Here is a 14,119-nt window from a genome sequence, read left to right on the forward strand (position 1 = left end):
CAGATATTTTCTTGTACTGTCACAGCTATTCTACCAGCCATGCCCACATTAACATTGACCAACATGTAAGAAAAATTCTGACCTTGCCAACGTTGTGTTGATATTGTAAGTGATAATATTTAAAAGAGAACTTTTGGGAGCATAAAATATACTCTTCCCAATAGTTTGAGCTGGTTTGTAACACATTGGCTCTAGAGATCGAAAGCTCAGCGATCACAAACCGCTGATCGATCAGCTCATGGCTTCTCCCTGCAGAGAGCTGTGATCGTCAGTGACCGCACTCTGCAGGAATTTCCCCCTCTCCTCTCTCTGTTCCTCAAGCGCTCATGGGAGCGACAGAGAAAGGGAGAGGTAGAGCTAGCTGTCAAACAGCGGAGTGGACACTGACAATAATGTCGGGCTCTTTCCCTTCTGCAGTGTGGCTCTGCACTGTGAGCCTATAGCAGTAGCCCACTATTTGCTGAGTTTGGGTCACAGGAGGATATTAGTAAATATCCTCCTGTGACCCAAAAGAAGGTTTGGCTTTAGTTCTCTTTTGATTCTCAAACATTGTAACGCACTGGCAGAAACAAATATTAGCATCAATATGCAGACTAACAAAGAAAAAAAGAATCAGGAGAAAGTTGATTACAGGAACTAACAAGGAAGAAAAAAAAATACAGAGTCTTCCTGATAGAGACAGAATTTGTCTCCACGCTTGTTAGAATTAATGATTCTAATGCACTAGAGAAACAAGATGCTTGTAATGTTATCTTACCTCCCCAAACTGCATCATATGTTGCATCTGATAGCTTGGTAACTGGAAACTTAAATCTATCTTGAGTTCCAAAATTCATGATAGGATTTGGGTTAGTAAACTGAGTAACAAAGTTGTCTCTGCTTTGAAGATGATTTACTAGCCTGTCGTTTCCAGTTATAACACTTTGGTGGCTCTTATCACTTTTATTTGTCATCAGTTCCCTTGCAGGTGAAGAAACCTTTGCTGAGGGAAGTGAATCTTTTGAAGGTAGGACTACTTTCATCATTGAAGGTGGCAGTACATTTAGCTGTCCCTTTGTTTCCAAGGAAGCTTCCTTTCCAGATAGCAAAACCTTGGTTTCTGGAGGTAGGTCCTTTACAGCTGTTAGCAACGTTGCTGCTGGCAGAACCTTTGATGGTAGAGGAAGCTGCTTCCTGGCTGGAGGCTTGTCTTTTGAAGAAGGTGGCTCCCTTGTAGATGCCAGGCTCTTTTCCAACAAAGAAAGTTCCTTTGTAGCCAATTGCACATTTGTTGATAGTGGAAGTTCCTTTGCAACAAGTGGTGGTTCCTTCACCTGTGAAGGTTTCATTCCACCCAGCAACTTTTTGGTTTGCTTAAACGGCTCCATTGCAGATGGCAACAATACTTCTTTTGATGATAGCTCCTTTGCAGAACAAAGCACTTTTGTTTCTGGAAGCTGTTCTGGTGGCCCCTTTTCAAGTACAGGGGGGTCCTTTGAAGATGTGGTCTTATCTGCAGATGTTTTTGAAGGTGCCGAGCTCCCCTTTTCTGGTGGTTGCACATCATTCTTAGCTGGTGGGTCTACTTCTGTAGCTGGGAGTTCTTGGTGACCGTCTACTGCTGGAGCAACCATGATCCAATACCCCAAAGGACAATCATCACAACGGATAAGGGTTGGGCAAGTCTTGGCATCAATTTTCCCTTCGGCTTGTATAAGCAGAGACTGGCAAATACTATCATCAGATTTCACAGCATCAATAATTTCTACAAGGCCCCAATTCAACGCTCTAGCCATAATCGAGCATATGACCCCATCAGGCATGTCTGCAGGAACGCAGCTAATGAAAACAGTTCTTTCGGGATCTGCATCCTTCCGTAAACACCATTTAAATGCTTCTAGTTCGACACCCTCTTCTAGCAAATCACTCAATATATTTAATACTTCTTCTGCAGACGTATCTTCGGTCTTCAGGCCACGAGATCGCTTTTTCTTTGCAGACCTTTTAGAGGACATTTTATCACCACAACTTAGATCACTGTCTAGAATCAGACCTTTCCATTAGTTCTTGTGATGGGAGATCAAAACTAGGAAGTTGTGATCATTGATACGTCAGCACAGTCTGTTAAGGTGAAAGCTGAAAAAGTGGTAGCAATCCCTTTCTCCCGATTCCCTTAGGACTCTGAAGTCAGATTCATCCAAAACATATAGCAATGCTTCACTATTACTTTCGATGTACTTACACCGTCCCCGGTCTGTTTTCAGGATCAAATCATTACAGCGCCGGCTTCTCTAAACCCTAATACGAAGCTAACAGTAAAGAAGCGAGTAATGACGATTTCGATTTAAGGCTAGAAAATACATGAATACAACCCCCCATCTATCAGCCATTCGTATAGCGCTACACGAACTACAAGCACACTCAACTAACTCGTAGCGGAAACAGTCCTCAGCCAGAGACATACTGCTCAACCGCTAGAGGACAAACTATCATCGCCTAACCTAAGACTCCATCCAGCGCCATTTTATTAAAGCATTTCCTATATAGCCTATGAATTTCGGTCTCCGGACCTACAGTCAAAGCAAAAGAAACTCAAGAGAAGACAGATGTCACAGCAAATTACTTACATCTAGATTTCTAGTGTTAAAAATGACTAGGACTAAAGCTGTTCCTAGCTGACAGCACAGGAAATAAACTCAAACTCCGCCTTTATTAGCAGAGCGATCTACCTAGCAACAACCAATTAACCCCGAACGTTCCAAGCTTTGCTGAAGATCAACTAAATAAAAGCGTGCAAAACGTGATCGTTCAGTGCAGCTGAATACACTATACAATCTAGTTGTACAATTTAAGATTTACCACGACTATGCAATAGGATGACACAGCTGAACACTGTATTCAATTGCTAGCAAATCAGGCAAGCCCTTGCAGTGCATTGTTGATGGTAGTTCTAAAGAAGATTGTAGACTGTGTAGTGCATGGTCACCTTTACAGAGTTACATTCCATCTTCCTAGCACATCCGTGTACATTACTAGGCAAGCCTATGACAGTAATACATACAACACTCATTACACTAACATGCTTATTAAGAAGTCCAGGCTGCACAGATATAGCAAGCTTAATAAGTGTGTCATTTTCTAAACTTTACAGTTGAATTGTAATGTAGATTTCAGAACCTTTTACAAAGCGAGTTTGCATGCTTGTTATTACAGGATGACACAGGCTGGCATAGTCCTGATAATAATGTGAAAAGCACCAACAGAGAAAAGTCAGCACGTGACAGAAGGTGGACTGAACTAAGCTGAGAGCTGTCATCAGTCCACACTGACTTCTTACCTTCTGTGTCTTCCTCTCTCCTTCATGTATGCATTTTCCCTGTAGGCCTTTTACTTTCTCTTATTTTGTAGATAAGAGACGGCTGGAAGCGGGAGGATTTCTTGACTTTCGTTTCCAGGTTTCAGAGTGACTTTTGAATGCTCCGCCTAGATCACCAGTTCTGGATGAATCTCACAGAGCAGGGTCATCCTTCACAGTTGAGCTGCCTCTCAACCAGTGTTCATTTTGACAGCAAATTCCAATTTCGTTTTAGTCATAGTGTTTTGACTAAAATGCCATTTAGTTTTAGTCATATTTTAGTCATCTGAATTGTTTTACTTTTAGTCGGCTGAATATCATAAGATTTTAGTTGACTAAATCTACAGTATATTTAATCTACTCAAATCTACTGGATTTAGTTAAAGAGTCATTTAAGAATTTCTTTAGAATTTCCAATCTCATTATATACCCCTGGAGTAGGCATCTGTTAACTTGTTACTACTTATGGTATTAGGTTTGAACATGCAATACAGACACAGATTTAACTGTTGTGATATACACTGCTCAAAAAAATTAAAGGAACACTTTGAAAACACATCAGATCTCAATGAGGAAAAATATCATGCTGGATATCTACTGTATACTGGGCTGGGTAATGTGTTAGGCCTTGTTCACACCAAATGCAGAGCAGATCCGGTCAGGTTTCTGCACACGCACGCTAGTCTTTTAGACGCGTTTTTGATGCGTTCCGGGCTCTTTTTTAAGTTTAAAATGGGCTTTCAGTGTGTTCCAGGCATTGGCATGCGTTTTTGATGCGTTCCAGAGCAGGTAAAATAGGGCCTGCTGCAGTTTTTTCACCTGCTCTGGATCTGCTCTGCAACTGCACGCTGCGATGTGAACTGGAGCAAAAAATACCATTGGAATATGCACCAGCATAGGCTCTGACAATGGGTCCAAGGATTTCATCCCAATACCTAATGACAGTCAGGCATTGTCTAGCCTGTAGAAGTCTGTGCATCCCTCAATGGATATGCCTCCCCAGACCATCACTGACCCACCACCAAACCGGTCATGCTGAACATTGTTACAGGCAGTATAACGTTCTCCATGACGTCTTCAGACCCTTTCACGTCTGTCACATGTGCTCAGGGTGAACCTGCTCTCATCTGTGAAAAGCACAGGGCGTCAGTGGCTGACCTGCCAATTCTGGTGTTCAATGGCAAATGCCAATCGACCTCCACAGTGCCGGGCAGTGAGCACAGGGCCCACTAGAGGACGTCGGTTCCTCAGGCCACCCTCATGAAGTCTGTTACTGATTGTTTGGTCAGAGGCATTCACACTAGTGGCCTGCTGGAGGTAATTTTGTAGGGCTCTGGCAGTGCTCATCCTGTTCCTCCTTGCACAAAGGTGCAGTAGTTCTAGCCGACCTGTGACAATGAGACTGTCACAGGATGGATCAGTAGATTGGGAGGTGAGCGAACACATACCGCCATTCGCTCACCTCTCAATCCTGTCACAGCCCTCTGCCGTGACAGGGGAGGGGCTGGATTCCCCACTCCCCGCTCCGATCCGCCAGCGCTAACTGGCGGATCAGATGGGGGAGGGGGTAGGTACAGCTGGCTCTGCCTCTAGATAGGCAGAGCTAGCTGTCACTCACGCAGCTGGGCGGATCCAGACATAATTGTCGGGATCCGCTGAGGCGTCTCAGTATACCACGAGCAGTAGCTCGCGGTATACTGAGCTTAGGGTGACTAGTTTGTGTCCTCCAGTTACCCTAAGGAGAACTATGGGGAAAAGCCTTAACCCCATAGTTCTCCTTTAACACCAAAGCAGCTGAAACTGATTAACAACCCCCTCCGCTACTTACCTGACCTCAGGGCTGTAGCTACCATGGGGCGAGTGAGGCACTTGCCTCAGGCACAGCTGAGAGGGGCCGTAGCCAGGCCCAGCTGCGCTCCCTCGCCCCTGTTGCCATAGTGAGCACAGGGTGCCATTGGCAACAGGAGCGCACGCACACGCACACATATTATTAGACATGTACAACGACTAAAAATTAGTTTCGGACAAAATGAACGGAAACTAAAAATGTTTTTTTATTAGTTTTGCCAAACTAAACAAATTTTTATGCTATCCTGGATTTGACCACCAGCGCGTTCTGTGTGTGCGGCGTTGGGTGACATAACACGTCTGTTGGGGGGCACAATTTTCTGTTCTTGCCTCGGGCGCAAAAGCAGCTAGCTACGGCTCTGCTTGACCTGATCAATATCCCAGGAGTTTCATGTCTTACCCCTTATGGACAATTGTCACAAAATTGCATCAAACCACTGCCGGCGGGAATGCAGCCGAGGTGGCGCGTATATTCCGCCAATGCCGGTAAATGCCTATTCAATAGGTACCAAAGATTGTTTTGGGAGCACTGATCCCGCCATGTAGCAGAGTTAGCTACATCCACTTGAAGTACGCAAAGTGTCAGCACGGTTGTGCACGTGGATGCTGACTGCTAATTGTGAGAAATTGTCTAAATTTGAGGTATGTTTTGTAAGATAAGAATACGTAACAGCTTATTGTTTGTTGCTACTGCTTATATATATGTGCAGATTTTGCTTTGTCGCTTTTTCGCGACATTAGGCACTTATGGCTGCATATGAACAATATGATATTTAGGTGTAATCTGCTTGATTACGTAAAAAGTTGATATTTCGGCATTTTGTTTATAAACTGCTATGATTATAGCAGATTGTCATTCATTTCAAGAATAAATGTCAAAATAACTTTTGGGTGGGGTTGATGCTCTTGATGCATACTACAGCATTCACATACAATCGAAACAATATTATCATAAGTTTTTATTTCATTTTGTCGATATGGTAATAGTAAACAGTTGGTTATTGTATCTATGTGATTGTAATTCAATGGAAGTTCAGAGAAAGAAGCAGAAGGATTTCCTTGCTTTTAGAACATCAATTGCACAGGCACTCTGCATGCAAGGCAGGGATATGTTAAGGAGAAGAGGGGGCGCCCTTCATCTGATGTTGAACAGAATTTCGAAAAGAAGAAACATTGAGGACCAGCTAAGGCTATTCCACCAGTGGAAGTTTGTTCAGATACTGTGGGTCACTGGCCAGTGGTTGAACGTGGACGGCAACGCTCCAAACGGCCAAATTGTAAGGGCGAGACTGTAATCAAATGTTCAAAGTGCAATGTTCACCTGTGCCCCGACAAGAACAAAAACTGCTTCAAAGAATTCCCGAGTAAAACTATTTCTTCTCATGTGACTTTTGGTTAATTTTATGACATTGTACTGATTTTGTGATCATTTTTATAATTTTAATTGTTTACTGAAGGTACTGGTCAATACATTTGTGTTATTACTAATATTCCTAATTTGCATCATTTGTTTTATTACTATACACATCACATCCGGGTCCATTGACTGGAGATGACATCAGCGGCTGGAAGCCTGCTGATCTCTCTCCGATAAGTCGGGAGACCCGCCGTGTGATTGGCGGAGGGCTACGGTAGTTCCAATATTCAAAAAAGGGGGCTAGATGCCAACCAGGGAACTATAGGCCGGTCAGTCTAACATCAGTAGTTTGTAAACTATTAGAAGGTATAATTAAGGACTATTTGGTAAAATTTGTTAAGGATAAGGGCATAGTTAATGACAATCAGCATGGGTTCAGGAAAGACCGTTCCTGCCTGACTAACTTGCTAACTTTTTATGAGGGGGTAAGCAGAGATATGGACGGAGGTAAGCCGGTAGATGTGGTATACCTGGATTTCTCAAAGGCATTTGATACGGTATCGGTCACAGGCCCGCACAGGGGACAGTGGAGCCTGGAAGATGGCGGCACGGGGAGGGGAACACAGCACTGCACTGTACATGCGATCAGATGGCTGTACAGCTGACGGATTGCTTGTCTTTAAACAGCAATCGCCTGCTGTTTAACCACTTCAAGACCAGGTGTTTAGACCCCCTTCCTGGCCAGGCCATTTTTCAGTATTCAGCGCTGCGGTAGCAGAGGAGAGGGGACCGAAGGGAGCTTGTGTAACGATCTCCCTCTGATCCGACATACTGATCCCGGGCTCGCACCGGGCACGGCGGAGCCCGGGAACAGCGGGACAACGGCGGGGGGGGGGGGAACCGATCGGCACCCCATACACGCGATCCACCGGCTCTACAGCCGGTAGATCGATTGTATGGTAACAGGCATCTGCCATTTCCCGCCTGTGTGGAGGATCGGGACACTCGTGGTGTATCGGGCATACATCACGATAGTCCCGATCCTCCTGATCCCTGGATCCACATGTAAGTGCCATTACATTGATTCTCTGCTATATTTTGTCCAATTAGCCAGTGCTCCATTGTTGTTGTTGCGCCCTTCGTGTTCCTTTGTTGAAATATTACTTGTGGCATTTCACTAAAGTTCTAAAAAACAAAAGTGCGATGCAGTTCGATCGGATCGAGCACATCTGCACTGTCCGGACACACACACACTAGCAGCTGTGCGGTTGAGCGCGGCTGCTAGTGTGAACAAGCCCTTAAAGTGTAGTTTTTTTGTTTTGGAAGATTGAAGAAGAATTTGAACAGGGTGGGCAACTAAGGGCCTACAGCTTTTATGGAACGACAAGCCCCATGATACAGGCATGACTGCCAAAGGCAGATGCATGTTGGGATTTATAGTTAAAGCACAGTTGGAGGCAGGGGCGAATCTGCTGCGAGGCAAACAAGGCGTTTGCCTGGATCGGCAGATTCGCTGAGGGTGAGAGGGCCGGAGTTGCCCGCCCCTGGATTAGAATCTTTTTGCTGTCTGGGTCCCCGTTAAAGCACAAGAAAAAAAGAAAAGGTGCACCGAAATGATATTCTCAAAACTGAAACGAAACGGAAAATTAAAAAAAATGTCAGGCCGAAACAGAAACCAAAACTTTTTTTTTTCTAGCCTTTTCAAATTTTTTAAAATAAGTTATTTTTATTACATGTTTGTATTTTTTTACTTTACTGTTGGGGGCTTCGTGGAAATATATTGGTCTAAACAGATACCTGATATTTACATTTAAAAATAGAAAAGAGATTTAGGACACAATCTCTTTTTCTGCAGCCCGTGTTATAAATGAACAGGAATCCTCTATACTGAGTGTTCCTGTTCAGTCATAACTTGTGGAAATAGTATGTTGACCATGTCCACAACCATGAATGAACAGAAAGCGATGTAGATCACTTCCCATTCATTCATCATTGGGGACACAGTACACATACTATGTCCTCAATTATTTACAAACACTCAGCAATCCAGTTCCAGTTATGGTATTCTTATTAAGGGGCATGCCACTATTTCTTTCCTGAGTGGGTCTAGCCAGTACAGGTGGAAAATCTCTTAGGAACACTCCCATATGCGGGCATAAATCTGGGCGTAGACTGTCCATGACCATGTCATGAAAATTGACTATTTTTGCTTAATCCTATCAGAAGTTTGGAGAAGTTCAAACAGAATTATGGACTGAGGCTTGTCATTCCTGTGATTGTTGGGTGACCTATACCTGGGGAACTCAGTATAACAGCTGGTTTGGCGTGGAGTGTGTGGTGATTTGTTGACAGTGGGTCAGTTAGTGTTGGTAGCCTGTTAGGTTGCACATGTCCATTGGCCACGCTACCTGGGCCCTATGTCACACGGACCTTAGGTGTGGGAAGTTACCCTGCCAGGGACCCACAGAAGCAGTGTAGGCCACGGAAGCAGTGGAGGCCTCCTATGCAAATGTGAATTAGGACCCCTGCCCAGGTGCTTAGAGTCAAAGTATGGAACCTAAGCATGTTGTAGAGCCTGCAGGGTGAGTTGAGAGCTTGTCACACTTGCAAAGCTATTGGCTGGGGCAGTGGATATTATGTAATCATGTTGGCTAAATAGAAGGCATCTGTGTGGGAAAGAGTGGAGATTGATCAGTTTTGCCCTAAGGTGGCCATACACTGTACAACCATCGCAAGACCTTAGTCTTGCGATGGTTGTAAAGTGATTTAAAAAAACGTACAATCTGCCCATCTTGGGCAGGCAGATCGTACTTTTCATCATCGCAAGCCCGCCCCCCTGAGGGGCGGGCTTCTGATAACCGCAATGCTGAACGGGCAGTGTGCGTGTGCGCACACCGGCCCGTTCGGCATTTGTCTCCCGAGCACCGTTCAAACCAGCCGAAAATCGTACGATTCTCGGCTGGTTTTCTAGCATGCTCCTTAGACAAAAGACGTGCGACCGTACAGTAGAAACGGTCGCACGTCTTTGTCCACACTGCTCGATTCTCGTATGATCGAGCAGTGTATGAGCGCCTTGACAGGTCAGGAGGATATAAACTTGCACAGTTATCCTTAAAGTGAACCTGTACCCAGTTCATGCACACTAAAGTTTTTGCATATTCTGGACAATCAGTAAAAGCCCTTTAATGTGTATTTCCTTTTTTGAGAAACCCCCCCTATATGTATGCTTTGTGCTTATATTCATATACAGTATACCTAAAACAAAAATATTTCCTATCTTTTAGATGTGCCTGTGTGGTAGACTGTTGGAAGCTCCTCTCAAAGTGACAGGAAACTCTCAGAAAAACTAGGGACACTCTGAGCTCCCGCTCATTAACACACAATGCTTCTTGATCTTTAACCCTTTGTTAGGGCAGACAGCGTTCAAATATAGTTATTTGTCATTATCTGTATATTGCAGTATATACAACTGATAATAAGTGTCAGCCAACATAGTACAGACAGGATCAATTGTATTACCATTAATCTCCCCACCCTTGCATTGCAGAAGGAAATTCAGTATGTAGAAAAAACTTTCTTTAAGACTAGAAATTGTAATATGGAAGCAGCATTTTTGTTTTAGGTATGCTATATGAATAAGAACATGTAACAGATATCTATGAGCACTGTGAAGAAATTAATTTTCAAAGGTTACAAGACTGACATTGAACGTAGCTTTTTTTCTATGAGAACAGATGGTAGGAGGCTGTCAGCCTAATAATGTAAACATTAAAAGCAGCTAGAGTAGTCAGGGATGAGTTGTCTTAAAGATCCTTTACTTCTTGTTAAGAATATGTACATAGTTATTTTTAGTCTTGGCAAAGGTGCAATTGAATCAGCTTTGAAGCACAGTATGTTTTTCAATGTTTTATAGGAAACCATAATCTTTTTGAAATGTAATGGGTTTTTTTGTTAGATCTGTTATGATCTTCTGCCTTTTTGTGCCTTTTCTGTCCCAACCTTTTCCTTTTTGATCCTTGTTTCCTTTTTTTACTCATGTCCTTTCCCTAAGGCTTTCCTCTTCTTCCCTTCCTAAAGGTGCCCATACACTGCACGATTATCGTACGATAATCGTATGCAATCGGGTTTTCGTACGATAATCGAGCAGTGTGAACGGAGACGTGCAACCGTTTCTACTGTACGGTCGCACGTCTTCTGTCGAACCAGCATGTTCGAAAACCAGCCGGGAATCGTACGATTCTCGGCTGGTTAGAACGGTGCTCGGAAGACAAATGCTGAACGGGCCGGTGCGCACGCGCACACTTCCCGTTCAGCATTGTGGTCATCGGTCATGGCTAATCAGGAAGCCGGGCAGTTCTTCCTCGTAACATGAAAATGCCTTTCCATGAGATCTCCTGAGATTGCAGATGAGATTTCCCAACACTGCTCTGCTGGTGTAACCTTCCCAAGATGCAACGCTTTGGCACATTACATCATTTGTGCCAGAACTGGACCAGGAGGTAGATAAACTCTATTTGTAAGTAAATGAAAAACAAGTTTGTTTAACTAATGAATATAAGATAATTTTAAATCATGTAAAACAAAAAACAGACAGTGCGTTCTCCTAGTGTAAAAACGTTTATTGAAAGAGTTTAAAGATTCTTCCATAAAAACTACTCACATTAGGATGAGCAACATAGTGTCTAACACACTAGCTCTGAGGAAGGGGAAAGCTCCCCCGAAACGTGTCAGCTTTCTGGTTGCCTTTGGGATCTGTTTGTCAATATGTTGCTCATCCTAATGTGAGTTTTTATGGAAGAATCTTTAAACTCTTTAATAAACGTTTTTACACTAGGAGAGGGTGCGGTCTGTTGTTTGTTTTATGTGAGGATGCTTCCTGGTGGCCTTGAGGCGGCAGCCTTTTCCCTCTATGTTGATGTGGAAGAATTTCCTTTACTGGACGCTGTGTTGTACACTACTCTACATGATTTTAAATCAGCATTCAGAGCTGCATGCTGATGTGATTTTTGGTAATTGGGAGTAAAGATCCACTTTGCAGTAGCATTAAAGTCTGGGCTGTTTTTACCTTAATTCATTCTGTGCAGTAAGGTAAAAACCGCCCAGTACCTTTGTCTCTCCCTGTCCCCCCCACACTTACCTGTCACCGCCACAAGCGATCCTGTTCCCCATTCTTCCTCGTTACGGGAGAGGATACTGATAGCAGAGGAGCCATAGGCTTCTTCTGCCATCAATCAAACTGTTGGGCGGAGAGGAGGGGCGTGGCCTGCAGCAGGGCTGTGTGTCTATGGATGCTCACAGCTACTGCAGGCACGAGCACAGGGCCGGATTTACTCCCTCTGCAGCCCCAAGGCCAGGTTCCTCAATGCGCCCCCCTGTACGCAAGCTGCATACAAGTGATCTCAGCGAAATCGCCAAGATCATTTGTACAAAACAAGCGGCGGCTTCCCCGCTGTACATTTAGCTCTGCTTGTAGAAAACAGCTACCCGGCCGATGCCCAGAACTGCATGTCCCAGACGTCGGGAGATAGGAATTCCTCACCCCTGCTGCCCCCTCTACTCCCTGCTGCCCCGAGGCCAGGCCTCGGTTGGCCTTGTGGGAAATCCGGCCCTACACAAGCATACACAGGTGCCTCCACAGCAGCTGCTTAGCTGATGGCGGCACCCGCGCAGGGGGCAGTGGGGATGAGTGCTCCAGGAAACTGCTAGAAAACGAAGAACTACACATTTTTAAAGAAGATTTATGCAAAGGTGGACCTCCTAGGTGGAAACATAAGATAAACCCTGAAACTTTAATATCCCTTTAAGGCAGGGGTCTCAAACTCAATTCCCTCCAGTGCCACTCAACACATTTTTTTCTCCAATGGGGGCTGCTCGCCAAATTTCAAACTTTAAAAGGAGAACTATTAGGTGAGGGAAATCACTCAGCCTCATAGTTTGAGCTGACGTGTCACAATGAAACTGTCACATGTCGGCTCAATAGATCGAGAAGTGAGCGAACGCATACCGTCGCCCGCTCACTTCTCGATCCTGTCCATGCAGAGAGCCGTGACTGTCACTCACGGCTCCCTGCAGGGATTCCCCCACGCAGCTGGGTGAATCTCGACAGTAATGTCGGGATCCGTCCAGGCTGCGGCGGTCTCAGTATAACACGAGCTCTAGCTCGCGGTATACTGAGCTTTGGGTCACAGGAGGATGCTAGTTTATGTCCTCCCGTGACCCTGAGGAGAACTATGGGGAAAAACACTTACCCCATAGTTCTCCTTTAAAATAAAATGTAACTAAATGTGATATGGTACTACGGACCCCAATACACGCACAATAAGGCCCCATTCATATCTGTAGGTTTAGGTGCGATTATGGATTCCTGCGTCAGAAACTTGTGTTTTCCTGCAGCAGGAATCCCTAATCTGGCGTTTAAAAGCGGCAGCTGTCACCTATTCAAGTTAATGATCAGGTGACAGCAGTTGCACGTAAACGCCTGCTGACCGCATGTAATGATATGTGATATTATTACATGCGGTTAGAAAACACTCTCCCTGGATACACAATCATTGCGTTCAGGGAGAGTGATTGATTCCTAACCAAATGTAATAATATCACATATCATTACATGCGGTCAGCAGGCGTTTACGTGCAACTGCTGTCACCTGATCATTAACTTGAATAGGTGACAGCTGCCGCTTTTAAACGCCAGATTAGGGATTCCTGATGTAGGCAACACATTATTTTTATATATATATAATTCCCAGTCCCCCCTCCCACATATAACAATATCATTCCCAGTCTTCCCCCAGTCCCCCCCCCCCCCCGTAAATAAAAAACACAGCCCCCTCTCCTGCTTACCTTGTTGTAGGGAGGAGGCTGTGAGCCACGATCACCAATCCCTGGTAAACTAGTGGCGATTAGTAATGTCTGCTGCAGACCTTACTAATCTAATAAATCCTTTCGGCCAGCGTTTAGCTAAGACGCCGGCTGAAAGGATTCGAGTGCTGGCACAGAAGCAGCTATGCATCCGACAGAGATGCAGACCGTGTAGCTGCTCCCGCATGTCTGGTACGCGGTCCGTTGCTGCGTACCAGACTTGTGAGCTGGCTGCGGGCCACATAGTACCGGCTTGCGGGCCGCAACTGACCCACGAGCCAGTACTTTGAGACCACTGCTTTAAGGGGTCACATTTGGCCCATTTCTTTGGACTGTTTATTAGGCCTTTTCTCCTTCCTATTTTTCTGCTAATCCCACCATAGCCACGATTTCCTGCAGAATGGATATGAAGAGTTGGTGAAATTTTACACAGACCTCTGGTGAGGAGTGCTAGAGGTGGAAAAGAGTGAGGTGCTGGCACTAAGGAGGAGGGTTGGTGGTGCTGGCAGTGGAGAGGAGAGGTTGAAGAAAATAGAGTGGCTTCACAGGGCATGTTTCACCCTTCCCAGATAAAATTGGGGGATCTACTGCCACCATCCCAGAGGGAGCCCCAAATATAGGTTCTGCACGTGGAGGTAGTATTTTGTTTTTCTTTTTTTTAAAGCAAACACAGCCAGGGGGAAGGCAACCTGCAACCTTTAACAAAAAAAAAAAAAAAA

The sequence above is a fragment of the Nanorana parkeri genome, unplaced genomic scaffold (assembly GCF_000935625.1).
Source record: "Nanorana parkeri isolate BGI_ZX_2015 unplaced genomic scaffold, ASM93562v1 scaffold885, whole genome shotgun sequence".
Classification (NCBI taxonomy): Eukaryota; Metazoa; Chordata; class Amphibia; order Anura; family Dicroglossidae; genus Nanorana; species Nanorana parkeri.